Source organism: Cherax quadricarinatus, chromosome 37 (assembly GCF_038502225.1).
Source record: "Cherax quadricarinatus isolate ZL_2023a chromosome 37, ASM3850222v1, whole genome shotgun sequence".
Lineage (NCBI taxonomy): Eukaryota > Metazoa > Arthropoda > Malacostraca > Decapoda > Parastacidae > Cherax > Cherax quadricarinatus.
In genome coordinates this window covers 20,550,094-20,577,329 of record NC_091328.1, presented here as the reverse complement: position 1 = coordinate 20,577,329, position 27,236 = coordinate 20,550,094, and the positions used below count along the sequence as shown (strand labels likewise).

General features: G+C 45.2%; 1 protein-coding gene across 1 annotated transcript in view; it reads left to right on the top strand.

Moving 5' to 3' along the window:
* The window catches only part of tn (tripartite motif containing protein thin), a 229,547-nt gene that overhangs the window by 832 nt on the left and 201,479 nt on the right, over positions 1-27,236 (top strand). The window lies entirely within an intron of this gene.

The window sequence follows — 27,236 nt, the reverse complement described above, 5'->3', positions numbered from 1 at the left end:
AACTTAAGTCTTTGAGGACAATTGTGTCGTGGAGGTCTGAGCTGTGCTCACACTTTCCCGACGTAGCGCCTGTCTTCCTTTCCTCCTTGACACAGCGTCTGTCCTCCCACATTTCCTGACAGATTTCTGTTCCCCGTATCACCCACTAATACTTAAGAGTGTGAGGGTAAAGGTGGGGGGTAGGCGGATATGCTGCCCCTCCCTGCTTAATGGTCCATGAATATGTTAAACAGAGTTGTTTAAGTGTCACAATCTTGGCATCAGCCGCCCTGTCACATTGCCACCCACCACCAGACAGGGAGGCCACGCTACACCTCAGGGAGCCAAAGTGCCCCATGGGGGAACCACACTGTCACCCAGGAACCATGATACTCCCGTGGGACTTGACACTGCTCTCCATGGGGCCATGCTGCCCTTCAGTCGTGAGTTCCGGGGGGCAACGCTCCCGCGGCCCTTGACCAGGTCTCCCGGTGGATCAGGGCCTGATCAACCAGGCTGTTACTGCTGGCCGCATGCAATTCAATATACGAAACAGCTCGGCTGATCAGGTAATGACTTAAGGTGTGTCCAGTTCCCTCTTGAAGGCAACCAGGGATGTGTTGGTAATTTCCCTTGTACAGTTTTGGGCCCCGGGCACTTTTTTTTTCTTAATGTAATCATGTCATCCCTGTTTTTAAGTGGGGGTATGTTGAAGATTAAGACACATGTGCAGTTGAGTATCTTTAGTGACGAGACATTTCGCCCAGACAGTAGGCGTCTTCAGTCAAGTACAAAGGGAGCAATAGTAATGAAATAAAGACGATGTAATCAGTCCATCGGCCTTAGAGAAAAAATATTTGATGTGGTCAGTCCCTCAGCCTAAAGAGTTCAGCTCCATGGTCTGGAACGATATGAAGCTAAAGCACGAGAACTGAGTGTGAATCATGTAACTTAAGTTCAATACTTTCCTAGTCAGCTCTTCGTTCTGTATTTCAGATAGTCTGGCTCCCTTGAATATACTTCATATATACCTTGAACATACTTCAGCTGCCAAAGAGTTAATCCTTGCAAAACGCTGGTTTAATTTAGGATATGATTTTTTAGATCCCATTTGATGTTTTCGTTGAAGTTGAATTTGGTGAAGGATTCCTGTGCATACAAGTCTGGACTTCGATTAGGTTGTGAGCTGAATGAACTGTTTTTGATACCGTTATATTTCTTACTAGGTCGTCACTCGTGAAAATGAGGACGTGTGTTTTCCAGTCTTGTTGGTTCCGCTATCTGTTGTCTTAGAGTAAATTTATTGCATATTCAGCAACTTTTTTTTTCTTGGGAGACTGAGACATTTCATCTGAGCTAGTTCCTTTATTTGCTACATTCTTCCATTCTGTATGTCTTAAATTGAAATCACCAAGCAGCAAGATATTTGTGGCTGGAGCTGCAGGATTTTCCGGACAATAAATTTTCACTGTTCCTTGAACTTTTGGGAAGCTGCATCTGGCGGCTTATATATAGCCACAAAGACTAGATTTTGGTTCTCATTCTTTACTGCTAAAACTTCAACTACATCATTTATGGTGTCGAGTAACTCTGCAAATGAGTGGCTCTGCCCATTCTATTTGTCGCATCTAAATAAGTTGTACCCTGATATCCATATTTCTTTGTCAAAGTGGTCTTTTGTTTGGGGTCTCTGTGAAAGCTGCAAATGTCGCATTTGACTCCAAGAGGAGTCCACTGGTGTAAGGTGCTTTGTTGGTGAATGGCTTCAGGTTCTGCACATTCGCCAATACAAAATAAGTCGTATTTTTTTTTTTTTATATTTTATTTAAAAACTGCATATACATAATACATTGTATTACTTACAAAACAAACCACAGTGAAAATAAATAAAAGGTACATACAGTGAACTTCATACCTCTCCGAACATGAAATTAAACACCAACATTACAAAATAGTCAAACCCACCACATCCACTGTAACTTATAGAAGTACTTAGTATTGATGACAATACATACATACACATACATATATTTACTCATATATATATATATACATATATATATATACACATACATACACACACACATACATATATGTTAATTAAATTAATATACAACTCAGATCGGTATACAGAACAAATACATATAGTTTACTTCCATGTCACAAGTACTTGGCTAAACAGGAGCACCATACCTAACACATACACCAGAATATTGAAAACCCAACCTTCCACATCCTTACAATACAGAATTTTATAAACAGAGCAAATACAATAATGATTATAGTATAAAATTAAAAACCATACTAGGTATTACAAAACCTCTAGTACACAATCCCAGTACATTTTAAGAACACCATAGATCAAGGCCATATTACAACCATATACATAACCCCACAACCATTATACATAACCTATAAACCCTCCTTTTATAATAATCATTATTACCAGTGCAGACACAGCTGACACTTCTACCCCCCCTCTCCCCGTTTGTACAGTCCCCGTTCTAAATAACATACATTGAATTATCTTAATGAAAGGTCATACCCTGACCTCATCAAACCTAAAAGTTGGTAGTGCATGAACAAGACAAAAACACAAAATTCACAGACTAAAACAGATATGAAACATTACATTCCTAGACACATACACTGTAATAAGTAGAAGTATATACACCACCAATATGATATCAAATATTAATGTTAACCATGAATTACAAACATTCAAAACATTTGCATATAGTGTAGTTCACACTCAAAATACAAGATAATACACCACATGCCATAGTAGCGGTACAATACTAGGCTATGTAAATAATTTAAAGAACCCGAGACTTAAATAAAACCAGAGTAGTTATAAGACTAAGGCTGCTGTAATGTGCCAGTCCCAAAAGAACTGACACGTATCTCAGAAAAATTTTGTGTTGATACCAACGTGTCAATCTAATTACTTAAAAACGAGATCCTAAGGGCTCGGTATCCTGGCTTTCAAGGAAATTTTAAACCCAGTGAACATAACCATCAGGCTTAGAAAAGTAACCCTGGAAACCACACTTATATCTCACTATGACAAAACATTCTCTTGAAACATGGCTTACCATCCATACCTAATTCTCACTACCTTCCTCTTACACACATCAGTTCCAGATAAACCAAAAACAACCCCCCCCCTTTACATCCCCCCATAAGGAGACCACTCCTTTGTCCATCCTCAGGGACCCCGCCCAAGGGAACCCACAGTGAGATTCCTATAACCTTCCGGGAAACTTTTTTCCCAAGACGCTCCATAAACCAACTTATTCCTACACTTCGTCCTATAGAATCTGGCCGCCAACGCTTTTATCCTCATATCACCCCTTAATCCCCTCATACCCCATGAAATGTCCAGATAATCCACTATGATATACATTATAGCCCTTCCTACATCCCTAGACACTCCCCCTACATCCAGTAGTAAAGCCCTTAAAAGCGACAAACGACCCCCCCCCAACAGTCTGATAACCCCACCCATCCATGATCTCACCCCCTCCAAAGAGGTACAAAAAAAAACCACATGAAACGCCGTTTCAACATCACCACAAAACTGACAAAAAGCCTCTTCCACAAATCCCATACTACGTAACACCTCCTTGGAAGCCAGAATCCCCATGATAAACCTATATACTAATTCTCTTACTCTAGCCGGTATCCGAAGCTTACTAAAATCTTTCCAAATAACCCCCCAATCATACGTTGGATACACGGCTACCCCTTGCATAATTCCTTGACCTTTCACTACCCTCACCAACCGTTTCACTTTGATTTTATCCACCTGTTGCACTGTCAATAAAAATCTCAACATATCTTCACAAACCCTCAATTCCTTCCCACTCCACCATTTACGTGCCTCCTCCATAACTCTTCCTACTTTAGCGCCCCTCACACCCCCTTCCCTCATATACCTCCACTTGATATATACAGCCATTACTCTCAGTCCTAAAGGCAACAAACCTAAACCCCCTCTCCGAACATCCGTCATAACTACCTCCTTACTTAACCATGCCCTCCCAAATCCCCACACAAACTTCAGCACCCTCCTCTGCATTTCCACAATATCTCGTACCTCTAAGGGAAAAACCTCTGCCACCCCCCATACCTTGCTATAGACAAGTGAATTTACCACCACTACCCTCTGTTGTAAAGCTAAGTCCCTCGCACTTAAACCTCCTAGTCTACTTAAAACCTTACCCTTGACAGACTCCGAATTTACCCTTCTGCATGCCTGCACTTCCGCCAAATACCATATCCCACATACCTTGATTCTGTCAACCACTGTCCATCCTAACCCTATCCCCAAGCCCCCCCCTATCCAATTACCGACCTCTAGTAACCTTGATTTCACCGTATTAACTCTCATTCCGGTATTCATACCAAACATCTGAATCACTCTTCCCACCCTCCTTAACTCCTCCTGACCCCTTAGCATAACAGTAGTATCATCCACATACCCAACGATGCCCCCTTTGCACCCCCCTTCCATCTCCTGATTGTTCATTACCCTCTCAACAGACTCATAAAAAGGATTCTGCACACACGCAAAGAGCAGCTGTGACATCGGACAGCCCTGTCTCAAACCTCTCTCCATTGGTACACTTTCACCCAACCTCCCATTGACCTGTACCCTCACCTCAGCCCCATTATACAGGGTGTTCACCCACCTCACTACCCCCTCCCGAAAACCCAACCTCTCTAAGCAAACCCCTAAGAAATCTCTGTCCACGCAATCATAAGCATTCACCCAATCTAAACCTAGTATTCCCCCTCCCGAACATCTCTCTAGAAAATCCCTAATCACACCATGTCCATCCCTCATCCTTCTTCCCGGAATTCCCAACTGTCCCCTATGTAACACTAAACCCAACACTTTCCTCATTCTGTTGCCCAAAACCTTAGCAAAATCCTTGTAATCCGAGCACATTAACGTAATCGCACGATAATCATTCAAAACTCGGCATTCTTTCTTTTTGGGCACTAAAACCGTGACACCCGTTCTTTGTGATTTCCCCATCCTCCCACTATTTAACATACAATTCAAAACCCCCACCAAACAATGCCGTACACTCCCCCAATGATACCTATAAAAATCGTTTGGTAGTCCGTCTATGCCTGGGGTTTTACCCTGGCACATCCCAAAAACTGCCTCCTCCACCTCCTCTACAGTAATACTACCCTCGATTCTGTTACTGTCCTGCTCACTTAATACTCTATTAAACCCTTCATCCCCAAACCGTCCCTCACCCACTCCCCTGCCATCCCTCTTCCACTTCTCCCTAAACCAAAAATCTGCATACAAACTAATATTTTCCGTGGTGGATAGGCCTTGACCCTCCTCAAAGCCACCCCCCCCTGTACCTGCCTCAATATACGCCAAGGTGGTCTTCGCCTGCCGTTCCTTAAACCTCCTTAATACAAAACCCGATGGCCTATCTCCCCTTAAGACATCCTCCAACCCTGCCCTAACTCGAATTGCCTCAAATTTTTCATTGTGAATTTCTGCCAACCTATTTCGCAAACGTTCCATGTCCTCACTCCGCCCCACACGTTCCTCTGCATAACAGTCATTTAACTGACCCTCAAGATAATTTTGTAGGCCATAGCTCCACCTAGCCATCTCCTTACCCCGTACTTTAAAAAATTTTCCTATTTCAACTTTAGCCCTCATTTCCTACCAATCCAGCAAATCCATTTCCATATTCCTAGTCTCCCACAAGGATTTCCACCAATCTTCAAACCCCGTAGGTTCATCCTTTTCCCTAAGTAGCCTCACATTTAATTTCCAATATCCTGCATAAACCCTCACTATGCCATCTACCCTCAAATCTGCTATAACAGCACGATGATCAGAAAAACCCACATCGATAGTCCTCACCCTCTCCACACCTATGCCCTGCCTAACATAAATCCTATCTAACCTTGCCTCATATCCCCTACGAATAAAAGTGTGCTCCACTCCATATCCCCTACTTCCCACCACATCTACTGCTCCAACATCTCGCAAAACATCCCGCAGGACCCCTAAAACACAACCCGCCCCCCTCGGAACCACATCACCCTTCCTAATGACACAATTCCAATCCCCACCAATCACCGTAAAAGCAGGTAAACCTCTCAAGTGATATACCAGAACCTCGCGTACAAAATCCACCTTCACTCTAGTGTTACTAGTTGCTGGCATGTACACACCTACAAAACTAACCCTCCTGGCCCCCCAAAACCCATCCACCCTGACAACCCTCCCACCCCCCCCCCCTCCTCCCAACCCAGGATACGCAAAGGACTGGTCTCCTTTACCGCCACAGCCACACCTCCTTTCAACCTCAAAGCATCACATGTAAACAACCTATAACCTTTCAACAACAGCTCACATCCTAACCTATGGTTATGTTCCTGCAAAAAACAGACATCAATGCTAAATCTCCTCAAAACCCACTCTAACCATACCCTCTTGACCTCGTTTTTAAGACCGTTTACATTGAAAGTTACACACCTGAATTTTACAAGAAAGGCGGCTTACCCCTGTGCCGCTGAGGCTTACTTGGTCCTCCTTTCATAGGTCTCGGTTCTTCTCTATCAATCCCTCGTTCCTGCCCTCCAACCCCTCCCTGTCCCTTCCCACCTAGCTTCCCATTGCCCCCCCCTCCTCCCTGACTTGCCTTTGCAACCACAGCTGCCCACATCTTCTTCCCAGGCCTCTGCGCTGGTGTGAGGACCTCGTCCATGTCTGATGCCCCCGCTGATCTCTTGCGGGAGCTACCCTCTACATACATTTCTTCTTCAACCACATCTTCTTGATGGACCTCCACCACCACATTGCTCTCCTTTCGAACCTCACTCAAGTCTTCCTTACCCTGCTTCTGTTCATCCATCACCTTGTCATCACCTGACCTCACATCACTTTCCACACCAAGCACCGACTCTTCCAAAAAATCCTTCAGCACAGCCTCCAAAATCCCGTCCTGAGCTGACTCTGCATTATCTAACGGCCTGTCTGACGGCGATATTCCCTCCCCTCCCGTTTCCACTGGTAGTGTAACACACGTCTCCAAAACCACCTCTGCCCTGTCGACCTCCTCACTCCATAGGCCTGTACCCCGTCTTTCCACTTCATCCGTCATAACATCCGTGGCTTCTAATGGCGTATCCACAGCAGCTGTCTCCTGACGTCTAGGCTCCTGTCTCCTGGGGCATTGTGCCACCATGTGCTCATAAGAGTCACATAAACGGCACGTCTTCCTCTGCCCCGCATAGTGAACAAAAACCTGTGTTCTATGGTTACGTAATGTAACATATGATGGTATCGGTCTCCTCAGGGTCATTTTCAGTGTGCATGATCCTTCCGGCATCCCCTCATAAGGGCCGTCCCTCCACATTCCCATGCTCGTCGAGTGTACAGTTCCATAACCACTGAACACATCTTGGATGCTGTATGCTGTTGCCTCAAAAGGTACATTCCTTACCTTCACCCAAGTAAAATACTTAGACACATCATGCAAGCATACTTCCACTGCCGAATTGATACTCATCCGTCGTTCTTGAAATTCATCTACGATGTTAGAGTAGAAGTCAGCCCTCATGAACTTCACGAAGACCCTTGACATTCCATTCAGTGCCACACCATACAGCTCTTCGTTGGGGATGCCATAACAGTCCCTGATAATGCTTGGCAGGAGAACGTTCATCGTGTCGTTGCTTAAAGTTCCTCTAACCAGCTGAATGCAGACAGTATTAATGCGCCGGTACAGTCGGTCCGCCATCTTGGCGCTAATACTATGTTTTCCTCACCAGGTGGCGTGCAAGAGAACCAGTAGAAGCGTCCTCTCTCCCCGCAGGTCGAGAGACGAATGTGGCTTATATATAGCCACAAAGACTAGATTTTGGTTCTCATTCTTTACTGCTAAAACTTCAACTACATCATTTATGGTGTCGAGTAACTCTGCAAATGAGTGGCTCTGCCCATTCTATTTGTCGCATCTAAATAAGTTGTACCCTGATATCCATATTTCTTTGTCAAAGTGGTCTTTTGTTTGGGGTCTCTGTGAAAGCTGCAAATGTCGCATTTGACTCCAAGAGGAGTCCACTGGTGTAAGGTGCTTTGTTGGTGAATGGCTTCAGGTTCTGCACATTCGCCAATACAAAATAAGTCGTATTGTGTGTTTCTTGGGGGAATTTTTTTTCATCAGTATTTGTGGTTCTGGAGTGAGCCACTGGTCATGCCTCCAGTCCAACAAGGGTCCCATGTGGTCCTAAGTCTCCACTCAAATCGTAACTTTAACCTTCTCTCTCACCTGAATTGTATTAAGTGTCCCGATTTTTGTTTATGAAAAATGCGTCTTAGGCTTTCCGGGAGACGTCACGGCTCCCTTCCTAGGAAGGTACCGCCCCGCCCTGCCAAGGAAAGATACCACGGCTCCCTCCCGAGGGGAGTTACCATGGCTCCCTCCAGAGGAAAGGTATCACGGCTCCCTCCAGAGGGGAGGTACCACGGTGCCCTCATCCACCACCCATTAGAATGTCATCCATTTCAATCGGTTCAAAATTTAGACAAGAATTATGCAAAGTGCTTTTTAGTGCCTATTTTTTGAGGGAGGGAGGGAGAGAGAGGCGGTGTAACGCTAATGTCTTTCGTAAAGTTGTCTGCACCTCGCACGCTTAATTTTTCTTACGTTTTTTAAGATTTTTTTTTTTTATATATACTATCAAGAAAAATTACATTCATTACATGTTAGTGCTACAGTTCTGTCTTTCGCTTCGTGATTCACGTGTTTCAGTATTCCTATTTTCAGTGTGACACAAGCAGGTGATGACTGGATGGCGTGCTGAGCTTGCCATGTGCAGTTGCTAAGTGAGACACTTGGGAAACATTTGGGTAGCTTTATTCTGGAAACGTTTCGCCAGCCAGTGGCTTCTTCAGTCCAATACAGAGAAGAACGGTGGAAGATGAGGAGTTTGAGGCCTACCGAACACATGAACTCCAGGCTGAGGGATTGATTGCCTCAATCTCATCCTGACCTTCAACCATTCTCCTCTGTATTGGACTGAGGAAGCCACTAGCTGGCGAAACGTTTCCAGAATAAAGATGTCCGTGTTGCATAAGTGTCCAGTTTATCAACTTGTCGGTTCTCTGAACCATTTATCTACATGTTTGCAAGTGCCTTGCTCAGGGATTCACGTTAAGCCACTAAGGCTTATTAGGTATCAGTTTTATTTTGCTCATAACTAAAGAACGCCACAACCAATAAACTTCAAATTCTCAACACTTGTGTACGGAATAACTAACAGGTTCACCTGGTTTATGACCAACGTTGTTGAACCCGTTCCCAGCATCCTGGAAAAGCTGGGATAACTTCCAAAATCCTCAGTGGTGGAGTTTCAAAAGTTCTAAAGTGCCTAAAAAATACGATGGAGGGTGACACTCAGCAGTGTAGGTGCAGATGTAAAATGTTTATTCCAGTTAAATTACTATAAATAAATTTCAGTTTACCTCTTCTGAACAGCTTCAGTATTTCATGTTTAGTGCATCTTAAGGCCAGGATAGTACTTAGTTTTGTTTACCTTCAGGCTAATATGTTGTATTATAAGAGTAAAAAACTTGGGATCGTTGGAATCCGTGACATAGCTAGAGAACGACTCATCTGCTCGGCTTCAAATTTTCACCAGTTTGGTTGAGTACAAGGGTTATGCCACCATTTTGTGGTGGAAGTTTGAATTTGCCAATTTTATTGATTAGTGATATTCATGTTTTACTTAACGAATATTCAACACCTCTTCACTTGTTTGTAAGTTCATTACCTTTTGTCTTACAAGTTCATTGCCTCCTTTCTTGTTTCTTTAATACCTCTTTTTTGTTTATTCATTAGCGTTCTTATTTTTGGCAGTTACTTTTGTCCATTTGTGGAAACAGTAGTCACGTGATCTCTCATTCTTCCTGATAAATTTGTGAAAATATTAACTTTTCTTACGATTTTAACTAGCACTTTTCTGATATGGCAGTAGAATATCTGATTCTACTTTCTTAAATATATTACTTTCGAATTACTTCCTCCAACTCTCCTTGAGACGGTGGCAACCGGTTCTCCTGATTAACTGTTTTCTAACCTAAAAAGTCTTGTTCGTGTTATTTTTTATACTGTTTTGTTCTTTGCTTTCCGCTATTGAGTTTTACTCCACAAGTATCATACTCTCCTCCTCCTGCACATTAAAAAATAGGAATTCATGCAGTTTACAGACGCTATTTAACTTTTATGTTGTATTTGGCATCAGTGTCGCCTAAACTATACGCTCTATGAAGAGAAAAGTTTTGACTGGTAGCCAAGAAATACGAATATTTTTACATAGTAAATGTTGTAGTATCAGGAACATTTTTCTAGGGTACGTGTTTGTTCATTTCTGTGATATTTCCTTTGTGCGACTTGTAGACTTTTGTTTCGCAGTCGCTCTGTATATCATTAACGCAGTCATTGGCATAAATCAGGATCATTAAAGGTTCATAACTCCTGTACACCACTATTCGAAAGCACTTTAATCCAGTGTGTACTGTATGCTATAGTACAAGTCTTGAGAGCTGTCATTCTTACTGTAGATAAATGATTCAGTGAACCGACAAGTTGATAAACGAAACACTTGAGTATGTTTATTGACTGATTGATGGACTGAATATATCTACTCCAGGTTGAGGGACTGATTACCTCAAACTTCTGATCTTCCCCCAATTTCTCTGTACTGGACTGAGGAAGCCACTGGCCTGCGATAAGCTTCCACAGTAATGATACCCAAGCGTTACACAAGTGTTAAATTAACACGTACAACACCTGGGTGTCTTTATTATGGCAAAGTTTCGCCACAGAGTGCCTTTATCAGTCCAGTACAAAGAAGAATGGTGAAGATCAGAAGGAGATTGAGGTAGTCAGTCCCTCAGCCTGGAGTCGATGTATAATCAGTTCATCAATCTTGACAAGAATACAGCATGTGTGTGACGAGGGTCTTATATACTGCAGACAGGTGAGGTGAAGCACTAGTTTCCGCAATAAAGATGCTGAAGTGTTGCACATCTCTAGTTTATGAACTTATCGGTTCTCTGAACAATTTATCTACATGAACACGTCATTCCTAGGTTGGACTGAGTACTGCTAGCGCGCACACAGTCTTGCCAAGAACAACAACCAGGAACCTAGACGTGGGAGGTGGCGGCTCCTGAAACTATCACTCCGTAGTTTAGTCCAACTCCCAGCGAGAAGACAAGTATACTAAATGTTTACCTTAATAAATAGTAATACATATTTTTTCTAGTGACAATACTACAAGACTAAAAATTTTGCAGCAGTTTACATTATCTCGGCAATTTTGCTGAAAGACATCGAGGTATATTATCGTCTTGTAAAATGTAATTGTATTTAGTACATATTTTTCAAGTGTACAAGCGATGTATGTTGCATGTAATGTTAGTGGTGCGGCCATTTGTCACTGACAACACTGTGGCTGGGTGCTCGTACACTGTGCCTGGGTGCTGGGTGCTCGTACACTGTGCCTGGGTGCTGGGTGCTCGTACACTGTGCCTGGGTGATGGGTGCTCGTACACTGTGCCTGGGTGCTGGGTGCTCGTACACTGTGCCTGGGTACTGGGTGCTCGTACACTGTGCCTGGGTGCTGGGTGCTCGTACACTGTGCCTGGGTACTGGGTGCTCGTACACTGTGCCTGGGTGCTGGGTGCTCGTACACTGTGCCTGGGTACTGGGTGCTCGTACACTGTGCCTGGGTGCTGGGTGCTCGTACACTGTGATTGGGTGATGGGTGCTCGTACACTGTGCCTGGGTGCTGGGTGCTCGTACACTGTGCCTGGGTACTGGGTGCTCGTACACTGTGCCTGGGTGCTGGGTGCTCGTACACTGTGCCTGGGTGCTGGGTGCTCGTACACTGCGCCTGGGTGATGGGTGCTCGTACACTGCGCCTGGGTGATGGGTGCTCGTACACTGCACCTGGGTGATGGGGTGCTCGTACACTGCAACTAGGTGACGAGTGCTCGTACACTGCACCTGGGTGATGGGGTGCTCGTACACTGCACCTAGGTGATGGGTGCTCGTACACTGCGCCTGGGTGATGGGTGCTCGTACACTGCACCTGGGTGATGGGTGCTCGTACACTGCACCTGGGTGATGGGTGCTCGTACACTGCGCCTGGGTGATGGGTGCTCGTACACTGCGCCTGGGTGCTGGGTGCTCGTACACTGCGCCTGGGTGCTGGGTGCTCGTACACTGCACCTGGGTGCTGGGTGCTCGTACACTGCACCTGGGTGCTGGGTGCTCGTACACTGCACCTGGGTGCTGGGTGCTCGTACACTGCACCTGGGTGCTGGGTGCTCGTACACTGCACCTGGGTGATGGGTGCTCGTACACTGCACCTGGGTGCTGGGTGCTCGTACACTGCACCTGGGTGCTGGGTGCTCGTACACTGCACCTGGGTGCTGGGTGCTCGTACACTGCACCTGGGTGCTGGGTGCTCGTACACTGCACCTGGGTGCTGGGTGCTCGTACACTGCACCTAGGTGCTGGGTGCTCGTACACTGCACCTGGGTGCTGGGTGCTCGTACACTGCACCTGGGTGCTGGGTGCTCGTACACTGCACCTGGGTGCTGGGTGCTCGTACACTGCACCTGGGTGCTGGGTGCTCGTACACTGCACCTGGGTGCTGGGTGCTCGTACACTGCACCTGGGTGCTGGGTGCTCGTACACTGCACCTGGGTGCTGGGTGCTCGTACACTGCACCTAGGTGCTGGGTGCTCGTACACTGCACCTAGGTGCTGGGTGCTCGTACACTGCACCTGGATGCTGGGTGCTCGTACACTGCACCTGGGTGCTGGGTGCTCGTACACTGCACCTGGGTGCTCGTACACTGCGCCTGGGTGATGGGTGCTCGTACACTGCACCTGGGTGCTGGGTGCTCGTACACTGCACCTGGGTGATGGGTGCTCGTACACTGCGCCTGGGTGATGGGTGCTCGTACACTGCGCCTGGGTGCTGGGTGCTCGTACACTGCGCCTGGGTGCTGGGTGCTCGTACACTGCACCTGGGTGCTGAGTGCTCGTACACTGCACCTGGGTGATGGGTGCTCGTACACTGCACCTGGGTGCTGGGTGCTCGTACACTGCACCTGGGTGCTGGGTGCTCGTACACTGCACCTGGGTGCTGGGTGCTCGTACACTGCACCTGGGTGCTGGGTGCTCGTACACTGCACCTGGGTGCTGGGTGCTCGTACACTGCGCCTGGGTGATTGGTGCTCGTACACTGCGCCTGGGTGATTGGTGCTCGTACACTGCGCTTGGGTGCTGGGTGCTCGTACACTGCACCTGGGTGCTGGGTGCTCGTACACTGCACCTGGGTGCTGGGTGCTCGTACACTGCACCTGGGTGCTGGGTGCTCGTACACTACACCTGGGTGCTGGGTGCTCGTACACTGCACCTGGGTGCTGGGTGCTCGTACACTGCGCCTGGGTGATGGGTGCTCGTACACTGCGCCTGGGTGATTGGTGCTCGGACACTGCACCTGGGTGCTCGTACACTGCGCCTGGGTGATGGGTGCTCGTACACTGCGCCTGGGTGATGGGTGCTCGTACACTGCGCCTGGGTGATGGGTGCTCGTACACTGCACCTGGGTGATGGGTGCTCGTACACTGCACCTGGATGCTGGATGCTCGTACACTGCGCCTGGGTGATGGGTGCTCGTACACTGCGCCTGGGTGATGGGTGCTCGTACACTGCACCTGGGTGCTGGGTGCTCGTACACTGCGCATGGGTGATGTGTGCTCGTACACTGCGCCTGGGTGCTGGATGCTCGTACACTGCGCCTGGGTGCTGGGTGCTCGTACACTGCACCTGGGTGCTGGGTGCTCGTACACTACACCTGGGTGCTGGGTGCTCGTACACTGAACCTGGGTGCTGGGTGCTCGTACACTGCAACTGGGTGCTGGGTGCTCGTACACTGCATCTGGGTGCTGGGTGCTCGTACACTGCACCTGGGTGCTGGGTGCTCGTACACTGCACCTGGGTGATGGGTGCTAGTACACTGCGCCTGGGTGATGGGTGCTCGTACACTGCAACTGGGTGCTGGGTGCTCGTACACTGCATCTGGGTGCTGGGTGCTCGTACACTGCACCTGGGTGCTGGGTGCTCGTACACTGCACCTGGGTGATGGGTGCTAGTACACTGCACCTGGGTGCTGGGTGCTCGTACACTGCGCCTGGGTGATGGGTGCTCGTACACTGCACCTGGGTGATGGGTGCACATACACTGCACCTGGGTGATGGGTGCTCGTACACTGCACCTGGGTGATGGGTGCTAGTACACTGCGCCTGGGTGATGTGCTCGTACACTGCGCCTGGGTGATGGGTGCTCGTACACTGCACCCGGGTGATGGGGTGCTCGTACACTGCGCCTGGGTGATGGGTGCTCGTACACTGCGCCTGGGTGATGGGTGCTCGTACACTGCGCCTGGGTGATGGGTGCTCGTTCACTGCGCCTGGGTGATGGGTGCTCGTACACTGCGCCTGGGTGATGGGTGCTCGTACACTGCGCCTGGGTGATGGGTGCTCGTACACTGCACCTGGGTGATGGGTGCTCGTATACTGCACCCGGGTGATGGGGTGCTTGTACACTTCGCCTGGGTGATGGGCTCTCCCACACGGACACTCCACCGGAATGATGGTACGTCATCATGGTCACACAGCGTAGGAATGATGGGTATTCCATTAGGGCTACACACACACACACACACACACACACACACACACACACACACACACACACACACACACACACACACACACACACACCGAGCGCGCTACCAAAATACCCTCAAGAGACAGCAGGCATCAGGGCCAAAACAGTAGTGTTGCCCGTCAGCCAGCCTGCCCGATCGCTCGATAATAAAAAAAAAGGGCACAATGCCGTGACTGGAACAATACACACACAACCCAAACGTATAAAAGAGGAGCTCACGACGACGTTTCGGTCCGACTTGGACCATTCACAAAATCAGACCGAAACGTCGTTTTTTTTGTGTATGGATCGCTCGATAACTAAAAGATTCTTGGAATTACCTACCTACATGCGTGGAGTCTACCTGAAGAGTTTTCGGGGTCAAAGCCCCTACTACCCAGTCCTTGATCAGGGCCTGGTCAACCAGGTTGTTACTGATGACAGCACGTAATTCAACTTACGAACCACAGCCCGGATGATCGGGTAACGACTTTAGGTATCTGTCCAGCTCCCTCTTGAAGGTAGCCAGGTGTGTGATGGCATGTTCAGGTAACCTGTGACCAAAGCTGTCGAGCTTAATCATTCCTGGAATGATTATCAAATGGGATACAATACCGACAGGTTGGTAGATAAGACACATTCGTCTACACATAAGCTACTGTGTAGGCGAAACGTTTCGGAATAAAGTTGCCTAAATGTTGCCTCTGTCTTATCTACCATTCCTGGAATGGCTCTGATAGCTTCATTCATAAGAATTTCTACCTTGGGTAGCTTCAATATAAGTTAGACAAATACACGAGTTCTCCGTGGATAAGTGGAACAGAATTCTTCCTCCGTAAGCCATGCGTGTTGCAAGAGGCGACTAAAATGCCGGGAGCAAGGAGCTAGTAACCCCTTCTCCTGCATATATTATTAATTTTAAAAAGAAAAACATTAGTTTTTCTGAGATTAAGACACATGTGCAACATCTGGGTATCTTTATTGTAGACGTTTCGCCATCCAGTGGCTTTATCAATACAAATTCTAGGACATAACTTGAAGACAGTAGAACTATGTACAGAAGATGAGGTGATCAGTCCCTCAACCTAGGAGTAGGTGCGAAGAGCACCATAGTCGTGGAGATTCTGAAGCAGAAGAAAGGATCCTGGCGCTTATATAGTAACGTCAGGTGTAGCAGACGAGGGCATATTTACTGGTAGGCGGGATTCCCCAGTGGAAGTAGGTCCTTCCCAAAGAGATGGGTTAGTTGTAGTAGTTGTCGTAGTCGTGAAGGTTATGTACATATCCTCAGAATTAAGATTCCATGATGTTGCAGTGTCTGACAAGTTGTGTACGAATGGTATATAATACCGACAACTACAACTAACCCATCTCTTTGGGAAGGACCTACTTCCACTGGGGAATCCCGCCTACCAGTGAATATGCCCTCGTCTGCTACACCTGACGTTACTATATAAGCGCCAGGCTCCTTTCTTCTGCTTCAGAATCTCCACGACTATGGTGCTCTTCGCACCTACTCCTAGGTTGAGGGACTGATTACCTCATCTTCTGTACATAGTTCTACTGTCTTCAAGTTATGTCCTAGAATTTGTATTGATAAAGCCACTGGATGGCGAAACGTCTACAATAAAGATACCCAGATGTTGCACATGTCTTAATCTCATCTTGTCGGTATTATATACCATTCGTACACAACATTAGTTTTTCTATTTAAGTCACCCTGTCTCAGTGGGATATAGCCGGTTCGTTAAAAAAAAAAAATCATAAGTGAGAAGGGTTGAATTTGAGTGGGACTTGTATACGAGTTAATAGTTATTAAAGCTTATTTTTTGGGTAGCATTGAAAATTTGTTGGGCAAATATTTTTGTTAGTGGGTTTGAGTTTGATTGACCTGCCTAGTATGGGCCAGTAGACCTGCAGCAGTGTTCCAAAGGCTGAATTTAAAACTGAAATGAGTAAAAGTTCAGTTACCAATTATAACATTTTCTGGGTTACGGTGAATTTTTTTTTTCTTCACTTTGAATCACGTTAAAAAAGATCATAAGAAAGGAAGAACACTGCAGTAGGCCTACTGGCCCATACTGGGCAAGTCCTTTACAATCCACCCCACTAACGGAATATTTGCTCAACCCACTTTCAGTGCTAACTTAACAATTAGCTCTGTTAAATCTATTTACGCATGTGCAAGTCCCATTCAAATACAACCCCTCTCACACATGTATTTATCTAACCTAATTTTGAAATTACCCATTGTTTTACCTTCAATAACCCTACTAGGCAGACTGTTGCACTCATCAACTACCCTATTTCCAAATCATTACTTTCCTACATCCTTTCCAAATCTAAACTTATCTAATTTGAATCCATTATTGTGGGTTCTTTCTTGGAGGGACATTCTGAAGACATTATTTATATCCTCTTTATTAATACCCATCTTCCACTTACAGTATAAATGACATTATAATAGTATAAAAAATATATATACGTGAAAAAAATGATTGTTCGGATTTTTCTGGTCGGATTCAATTTTCAGTCCTGGTGAGTTTTCCAAAAAGAGAAGTTAGTGTTGTGACTGGGCTGCAAGAATTAAAATTTGCAAACTTTCTTAGGTGAAAGTGATATTAATTTCCAATCAGTAACTAAAAAATGCCTTGTCTGATAGTGTTCAAAATATTAACAGTGAGAGAGAGAGAGAGAGAGAGAGAGAGAGAGAGAGAGAGAGAGAGAGAGAGAGAGAGAGAGAGAGAGAGAGAGAGAGAGACACACACACACACACACACACACACACACACACACACACACACACTACATAGGGTTGAAGAACTTCCTGCGGGAGGTCCAGTGGGACAGAGAACCGGCAGGAAAGCCAGTAAATGAAATGATGGAATATGTAGCAACAAAATGCAAGGAGGCAGTGGAAAGGTTCATTCCCAAGGGCAACAGTAACAACGGGAAGACCAGAACGAGCCCCTGGTTACCCGACGGTGTAAGGAGGCAAAAACAAAGTGCAATAGAGAATGGAAAAAGTACAGAAGGCAGAGAACACACGAAAATAGGGAGATCAGTCGCAGAGCCAGGAATGAGTACGCACAGGTAAGGAGGGAGGCCCAGCGACAGTATGAAAATGACATAGCATCGAGAATCAAGACTGACCCGAAACTGTTGTATAGCCACATCAGGAGGAAGACAACAGTCAAAGACCAGGTGATCAGATGAAGGACAGAAGGTGGAGAACTCACAAGAAATGATCAAGAGGTATGTGAGGAGCTGAACAGGAGATTTAAGGAAGTTTTTACAGTAGAGACAGGAAGGGCTGTGGGAAGACAGCACAGAAGGGAACATCAAGAGGGAATATACCAACAAGTGTTGGATGACATACGAACAACTGAGGAGGAGGTGAAGAAGCTCTTAAGTGACCTTGACACCTCAAAGGCGATGGGACCGGACAACATCTCCCCATGGGTCCTTAGAGAAGGAGCAGAGATGCTGTGTGTGCCTCTAACAACAATCTTCAACACATCCCTTGAAACTGGGCAACTACCTGAGAAATGGAAGACAGCTAATGTAGTCCCCATATTTAAGAAAGGAAACAGAAACGAGGCACTAAACTACAGACCTGTGTCTCTGACATGTATTGTGTGCAAAGTCATTGAGAAGATTATCAGGAGGAGAGTGGTGGAACACCTGGAAAGGAACAAGATTATAAATGAAAACCAGCATGGGTTCATGGAAGGCAAATCTTGTATCACAAACCTCCTGGAGTTTTATGACAAGGTAACAGAAGTAAGACACGAGAGAGAGGGGTGGGTAGATTGCGTTTTCCTAGACTGCAGGAAGGCCTTTGACACAGTTCCCCACAAGAGATTAGTGCAGAAGCTGGAGGATCAGGCACACGTAAAAGGAAGGGCACTGGATTGGATAAGGGAATACCTGACAGGGAGGCAGCAACGAGTCATGGTACGTGAAGAGGTATCACAGTGGGAGCCTGTTACGAGCGGGATCCCACAGGGGTCAGTTCTAGGACCAGTGCTATTTTTGATATATGTGAACGACATGATGGAAGGAATAGACTCTGAAGTGTCCCTGTTCGCAGATGACGTGAAGTTAATGAGAAGAATTAAATCGGACGAGGATGAGGCAGGACTGCAAAGTGACCTGGAGAGGCTGGACATGTGGTCCAGTAACTGGCTTCTCGAATTCAATCCAGCCAAATGCAAAGTCATGAAGATTGGGGAGGGGCAAAGAAGACCGCAGACAGAGTATAGGCTAGGTGGACAAAGACTACAGACCTCACTCAGGGAGAAAGACCTTGGGGTGACCATAACACCGAGGACATCACCGGAGGCACACATCAACCAAATAACCACTGCAGCATACGGGCGCCTGGCAAACCTGAGAATAGCGTTCCGATACCTTAATAAGGAATCGTTCAAGACACTGTACACTGTGTATGTTAGGCCCATACTGGAGTATGCAGCACCAGTCTGGAACCCACACCTGGTCAAGCACGTCAAGAAGTTAGAGAAAGTACAAAGGTTTGCAACAAGGCTAGTCCCAGAGCTCAAGGGAATGTCGTACGAGGAAAGGTTAAGGGAAATCGGACTGACGACACTGGAGGACAGAAGGGTCAGGGGAGACATGATAACGACATACAAGATACTGCGGGGAATAGACAAGGTGGACAGAGATAGGATGTTCCAGAGAGGGGACACATGGACAAGGGGTCACAACTGGAAGCTGAAGACTCAGACGAGTCACAGGGAAGTTAGGAAGAATTTCTTCAGTCATAGAGTTGTCAGCAAGTGGAATAGCCTAGCAAGTGAAGTAGTGGAGGCAGGAACCATACATAGTTTTAAGAAGAGGTATGACAAAGCTCAGGAAGCAGAGAGAGAGAGGATCCAGTAGCGATCAGTGAAGAGGCGGGGCCAGGAGCCGAGTCTCGACCCCTGCAACCACAATTAGGTGATTACACAGCCAGGTGCCTATGACAAAAAAAGTAACTAATGTATTTCACGAGAATGGGGATAGGCTGTGGGCTCAGTCTGTGTTTATACTAGTTTGAAATTTTGCTGATATTTAAAAAAAAAACTGTAATCGTTTGATTTAGATCATTTACTGGGGAAAGCACTTTCCGATAGCCTTCAAACTTTGCGTTGGCGTGTTTTATTAAAAGAATACTTGGCTTTCATTTTTAGCTGTGTAAATTTTAATTTTCCATTTTTATTCATCCAGTTTTTGCGTAATAACTAAAGAATGCCTCTTCTGAGCGGCTTCAAACCCTAAGTGCTGCTCCGACAGAAAATGTTTTATATTTGCGCTTTGTAGTTCCCACTTTGTTCATATTAAAACAATAGATGTATTTCAGTTGCTGCGTAATCTGAGACAGGCATTTCATATTGAATAACCCCAGCCCACTATGACTGCCTTAATGCATGTCTTAAAAATGAAGAGTGCTGCACAAGTTTCTAATATAATTAAATATTATCGAAGAACTGCAAGAGATATTCTCAGGTTATCACATGCAAATTAATCACATTTTCAATGAAAGCGACAAAGAACATACACAGTCTAAAGCTTATTTAAATCCTCCACTAAGAAAGACCAGCTTTGAAGCTAAACTTAAAAGTAATTTTTACTTATCTCGTACATCAGTATCTTAAAATACACCCCTCCGACCGAACTGAATTATCCCCAAATGCCCCCTTCTCTATCCTATCCTCCCCAACCCTCCTTTCCCATTCCTCTCCCCATCTCTCCCTTCTCCCTTTCCTGTTTTCAGCCTTTGGGGCTCTTCCCTCAGGAATTCTAGTTCCTAGGTTGGGGGAAGGTTACCGTGGTCCATCCCATTCCACTGAGATCCTTAGTGGTAGTGTGGTTTGCCATGGAATCTGGATCATCTGGGGATGTCCCGATTTCCCTCCGGTCTCCCGGAGGGAGGCTTCGGGTGCCTTCCAGGTGACGGGTGTATCTCTGGAGGATGCTTGTCAGATTCCGGGAAATGGTGGCTGAAAAAGGTAGGCCTTGTGGCAGATATCCAACCGCCCTCTCTTTTGTCCACTAGGTGGCTCGGCAGACGTGAGGTTGCTACCCTGGATTGGTGATTTACTGGCATGAAGGATAGGGTATGGCATGGATTCCATGCCGCATCTGCAGTACTAGTTGCGCTGACGTCCTCTTGGGCGCGGAGGGGAATTTACGGCCTTTTCATTCCTCCTAGGAACTATCCTTCCATGTTCCTCCTTTATTTTCTTTTATTGTTTCTGGGAAACATAAAAGCGACCTAACCATGGAGTCCCAAATCCATGAAACTTCTCCCGGGCCCCTTTCTACTGCAGCCCCTTCTTACGACTTTGCCTCGTTATCGGACAATTTGTCGGATCTTTCTAACACCCCGGTACCTTCTGCAGGTAACATTTCGTTGCCCGTTCCTGGTACCGAGGTTCTACCTGACTCACTTTGATACATCCGACCTCTGTACGTCTTCGACTATGCTTCCGGCTTCTTTCCATACGGTGCGACGATTTTCAGATCACCCGCCCATCTCAAGACGGACCTCATCCCTCCCGCACCTAAACGACCACGACCATTAACAGACGACACTGCTATGATTAACTGTCACTCTTCCTAGAAAAAAACCCAGCACGACAGTCTTCCCTTACACACTACATTTCAAAGTGCACAAAGGACTATGTTTTTCACCCTGCAACCGACAACCTCACCCTTCCCCCCACTGTCTTTGACCATAGTATCAGCAAAGCACTACTTCGCCATGTTGGTCAGAATATTTCATTTCATGCTCTTAAGAGTGGTGCGCGCATCGTCACTGTACGCAATGCTGGCCAAGCTCACAATCTTTCCTTTCTTACCCCCCTCAGACGATATTCCTGTCACTATTCGAAAACACGTTTCTCTGTTCTTGCAGTGGTACTGTAGCTCTGCCTCGTACCATTGCTCAACGTGATTTCCGGTCATGTGATGCTGACATACAGGAGCAACTCGAGCTCCAAAACCCCCCAATTCTCAAAGTGGACACTTGAGTACTATGTGCCCGCGGGCTAAGACGCTTTCCTTGCTATGTAGCTCGTTTAACTTTTGACTGCCGTGAGCATTCTGAAGTTATAAAGGATATTTTTGCAGGAGGTTACTATGAGATAACACTAACATTGTACCAGCTCTGTATTAAGTTCACTATTTAATAGTTCACTAAACCCGTCAAAATTAAAAACGCTGTAAAAAAAAAATTCAGCATTTTTATTTTTCGTTATGCACTTCTAATTAATTAACATTCTCTACAGTCGTCATAAGAGTCCAGTGTGATAAAAAAATAATCGATGAAATTGATAAATTGGCATGTATACAGCCCAATTAAATAAAAAAAAATTAACAGGAAGAAAGATCCATTTGAAAAACCAAACGGTAAAGCTTGCTTGTACATAATACCATGCGGTGGATGTAACAAGAATTACGTAGGAGAAACAAGAAGGAATCTTTCTACACGGGTTCGAGAACACAAAAATGCAGCCTAAACGACGAAAATGCTTGAAGTGTCTTGAAAAGTTCTAAGGAGAGACATCTCATGAAGTGAAACAAAGCAGGGCTGATCTACAGAGAATCCAACACTGAGTCATCACTGTATTGAAGCATCCTTAATTGTTGCTACGAACACCATAGAGCAAAGATCTGGCAAGTACACCATCCTAACTAGCCTTGCAACACGACTGTTAAATAACTTGACACCTTCACTTGATCTTCACCAGTGACTTTGTTTTCTCTATTTATACTGTGTTCTCTCATTCTATCTATCTTTTGGAGTGACCAAGGTTCAAGGATCGAAAAGTTTCCAATGAAGATACCCCAAGTGTGTTCACTAGTGTCCTTTCATCCACATTAGTGGCATGTCTGTTGGGCATACTTCTAGTGCCACAGAGTTAATCCTCTCTAGACACTGGTTCGGATCCATGTTGCTCAATATATCGTCTCACCATGTTTGTCTAAGGACATATTTGATCCCAATTAAAGTTGAATTTGGTGAAAACACCCTAATGACCGTTTTGTTGCTCAGGACTCGAGTGCATACTAGTCTGAACTTGGATTAGATTGTGATCTAAATTTAGCTTTCGAAGCTTTGTTTCTTACTTTATCTTCATTATTCGTGAATATAAGTCACAGAAATCACAAGAAATTCTGTTTCAGATGTAGCCGGAGTGATTGTTCAGTGGGGTACCCTCTCGCCTCTGAGCCTGATTGTTAACCAGTCATAACCTCGTAAGCGTAAAGAGTGAACCATTTTGAATCCAAGATTCCTGGTGACAAACTGTAGACAGTGATGTGCTAGAACGCCCCAGCAAGTTAGGCGGTAGTATAAGCAATGATACGTGAACTCTACCTAAATACTTATCTAATATACAAATTAATATAAAAACAGACATTGATACACCATAATACATGCATGAATATATATTTTAAGTAATCTCAACCCCAGTAAAGTACTGATTTTTTATATTTTTGACTCTCGTGGGTTTATGAAAAATACTTTGATTAAATTTAATATTAAGATTGACATTACAGGTACAACTATCAAATGAATCAAATTTTCTGAGATTCATCACCTATGCCATGTAAAGCAGTCTTCCATTTAATCATATAAGCCCCCTTCCCCCACCACAATTATTACTTCAAAACTTTCTTAACATTCACTTAATGCCTCCCAAAACCTCTATGCAACACCTCTTCCCTTCCCCCTTCTAGGGTGATTGCAGAACTTTAACTCACTTCTTCACCCCACCTTTATTCTCAAGAACATAATTCTTTAATTTAAACGCTTAATGCTCCCCTCCCTTTCATTTCACAGATGGTTATTTAATGGCATTGCAACTCCCTTGTTTTCCATTGAAATTCTAATTTCCCTTCTAGCTTTGTTATACTTAGTGCTGGAACATCCAGTTTTTCATGACATTAATAATCAGTTCTTCCTTTCATCTATATTAGTAACATGCACTCTCGACAACCACTTTCCTTTAAGACTACCTTAACCGAGCCAGCCTCAGCACAGTCACTACCTAGTAACTCTACGTAGTAGCAAAATGCACATTTTTTCTAGTTCCACAGTGAGCTAGCTCAATACTTTCCCTCACCTGATTGCATTTTTGTAGTTATTTCGCGCTAATTCGTTCTTTTATTTATTACTCGCTTCCAAAAATTCTTAATCATTTTATTTTCAGTTTTATGCGTATTGTCAACACCCAATTATCAGTTTATTATTTTTTTTTACTTATTGTGAATTATTTCGTGCTTTTGTGTATATTTTTTTGACCAAAGTTTACTTTCGAGAATAGTTATATTTTAGCTTAATAATTCAAAATGCCAACGTCTTGCTGCACTTTTTTTTATACAAATTTATAGTTCATTATTACTACCTCGCAGTCTTCAAGATTGATGGACTGACCACATCGACTCAAGGCTGAGGGACTGATTACCTCAAATTACTCCTGTTCTTCCCCATTCTCCTTTGTATGGACTGAAGCCACTGTGTGGCGAAACGTTTCCTCAATAAAGATACCCAAGTGTTACACATGTGTCTAATTTATCAACTTGTCGGTACTCTGAACCATTCATAAATATTTCACTGTTAACAGTGAGAAAAACAGTTTTCAACAATGATAATATCTCGGTATTTAATTAAAATGCCAGATTCCTCAGCAAATACTATGATGACATCTGTGCATTCCTAGAATCACTAAAGGTTACTCCAACCTTCATTATTGAAACTTGGCTCAACCGCGGACATCATACCAGAGTACACAGCCTCGCTAAATTGCAGGTCTTATGTATATAGTATATAGCCCATGGTTAACTGATATCTTCGGAGTCAATGACCGAAAGCATAGTTATGAGAAGCAGTACATGTTAAGATTAATATAACTCGCAAAGCTAATATCAAAACTTGTATATTATACTAAGATTCAATCTTATTAAAAGGAGAGAGAGAGAGAGAAAAGACTTCGATAACACTTTCTCAGATACTGGGCACTATCTTCTTCACTAAATCCAAAAAGTTCTACCCAAACCTAATAAACTTCCCTCCAAGACTCGAAGACTGCAAACAAATTAAATGATTACTTTTCAATTATATAAACAAATCTAGTCAGCAAAATTCCCAACTCTACTGCCCAAATAAGGGATTACCTTACTGTTAACCATACTGATTACCTTAATGATAACCATCCTATCTCGCTGTACCTATCACCAACTACGTCAACCAAGGTGACCTCCATCATTGTCAAGTGAAGCCAAAACTTCTTAAACTAACAAGTTAACCAATCTACAAAAGTGGTGACCCAGTAGAAGTACCTGTGATGCAGTAATAATGTTCAGCTCTATCTTCCTTACAGTAGACCACAACACTCTGCTACTTAGATTAGACCATTATGGAATAAGAGGATATATACTCTTCTACTGGAAATCTTAATTGACAGACACAGGGGCTCCTCGAGGTTGTGTCCTGGGTCCTCTGCTATTTCTAATATACATTAGTGCCCTTTTAAATGCTTCTCGGGAATTTAAACCGATTCTGTTTGCCGACGACACAACTTTCGTCATTTCAAATCGTGATCAGCTGCACTCCACAACACTTTCAAGGCTGAGCTCCAAAATATCTACCAGGGTCACAATTACCAAACTGACTCAATATTGAAAAGACTTTTTATTTAGTGTTTGAGAACAAAAAGGATGTTCTTATTAACATAAATAATATACCAATTGAGAGGCAGGAAGAAGGGAAAAATTCTTGGGAATACAGCTGGACATCAAACTAAAATTCAGTGCACACATCTAGAGCATTGCTAATAAAATTCCAAATACAGTGGACATTCTCTCAAGAATAAGCTATTTCGTTCCATAAACTTCCCTGATCACCTTGTACTATTCTTTAATCTATCCATACCTCGCCTATGATATCTGTGCATAAAGATCAGCATTAGCAGAAACACTTCTCAGAATTATTACTCATTCAGACTCTAGACAACACCCTCCCTTACTCAAAACTTTAAATTTACTTAACCTGCACAATATTCACACTTTCTACTTTGCGCGATGTATGTACAGGACACTCAGACTACGTTCTGGGTCAACGATAGTACTATCTGGAGGACTGCAACAAAACAATTGGACACAATACACAGAACAGGTATTTCTGACGTTCCACACCTCTTCAAGGGGGGCTCCTTGGTGTGGTGAAAAGGCTCTTGGTCTGAGGAATTCGACCTATTGGTCTCCTTCCTCAGACCGAACCTAATTACCCCCCAAACCCCCCTTCCCTATCCCATCCTCCCCATCCTCCCTTTTTCCTTTCCTCCTCCTCCCCCCCCGTCCCTCCCTTATTCCCTTCCTCTTTTTGGCCTTTGGGATTCTTCCCACAGGCCTACTGGTTCCTAGGTAGGGGGAAGGGTACCGGGGTCAATCCCATTCCGTTGAGGTTCTTGGCGGTGTAGTTTGCCGTGGAATCTGGATTACCTGGGGATATCCCGTTCCCTCTCCGGTCTCCCGGGGGGGGGGTGACTTTGGGTGTCTTTCGGGCGACGGGTGTATCTCTGGAGGCCACCTTTCGGATTCCAGGGGTGGGGGCCAAAGGAGGTACGCTTTGTGGCGGATATCCGGCCGCCCTCTCTTTTGTCCACCGAGGTAGCTCGGCAGATGTGAGGTTGCTATCCTGAATTGCTGGTTTACTGGCATGAAGGGTAGGGTATGGCACGGGTTCCATGCCGCATCTGCTCTACCTGTGGTGTTGAGGTCCTCTTGGGCACGGAGGGCGATTTCCGGCCCTTTCATTCCTCCTCATCCGCACTTTATTTTTTTTTTTTTCTTAAAAACTAAAAGAAAGAAGTAAACTAACCATGGAAGCCCTAGTCCATGAACCTGTTATCCCCAGGCCCCTTACTGCTACCCCACCCCATTCTGACCCTGCCTCGTTTTTTGACCACTCTTCGGACACTCCTGATGCCCCTGTACCTCTTGCTGATGCTGTTTCATCGCCAGCTTCCGGTACCGGGGTCTCGACTGACTCCTTTGATTTGTCTGACCTCCGCCCTCCTTCGACAGTGCTTCCGGCCTCTCCCTCTATAATGCGGCAATTTTCGAATCGCCAGCCCGTCCCACATCGGATCAACCCTAGTCCCACTTCTAAACACCAACGACAGTTGCCTGATGACGATACTTCGTTACCTTCCCGTTCTACTCAGAAAAGACCGACACATCATGCACTCCCTTTCCATGCTCAGCTTCGGACTGCACAATGGACTAAATTCCTTTACGACCGACTTCCTCTATTGCCTATCTTTTCGACCTTAGTATTGGCAATGCGCTCCTATGCCATGTTGGTAGAGATATTTCCTTTCATGCTCTCAAGAGTGGTACGTGCATCATCAGTCCCGAATACTACCCAAGCTCATGATCTTTCTCTCCTTTCACATATCAATAC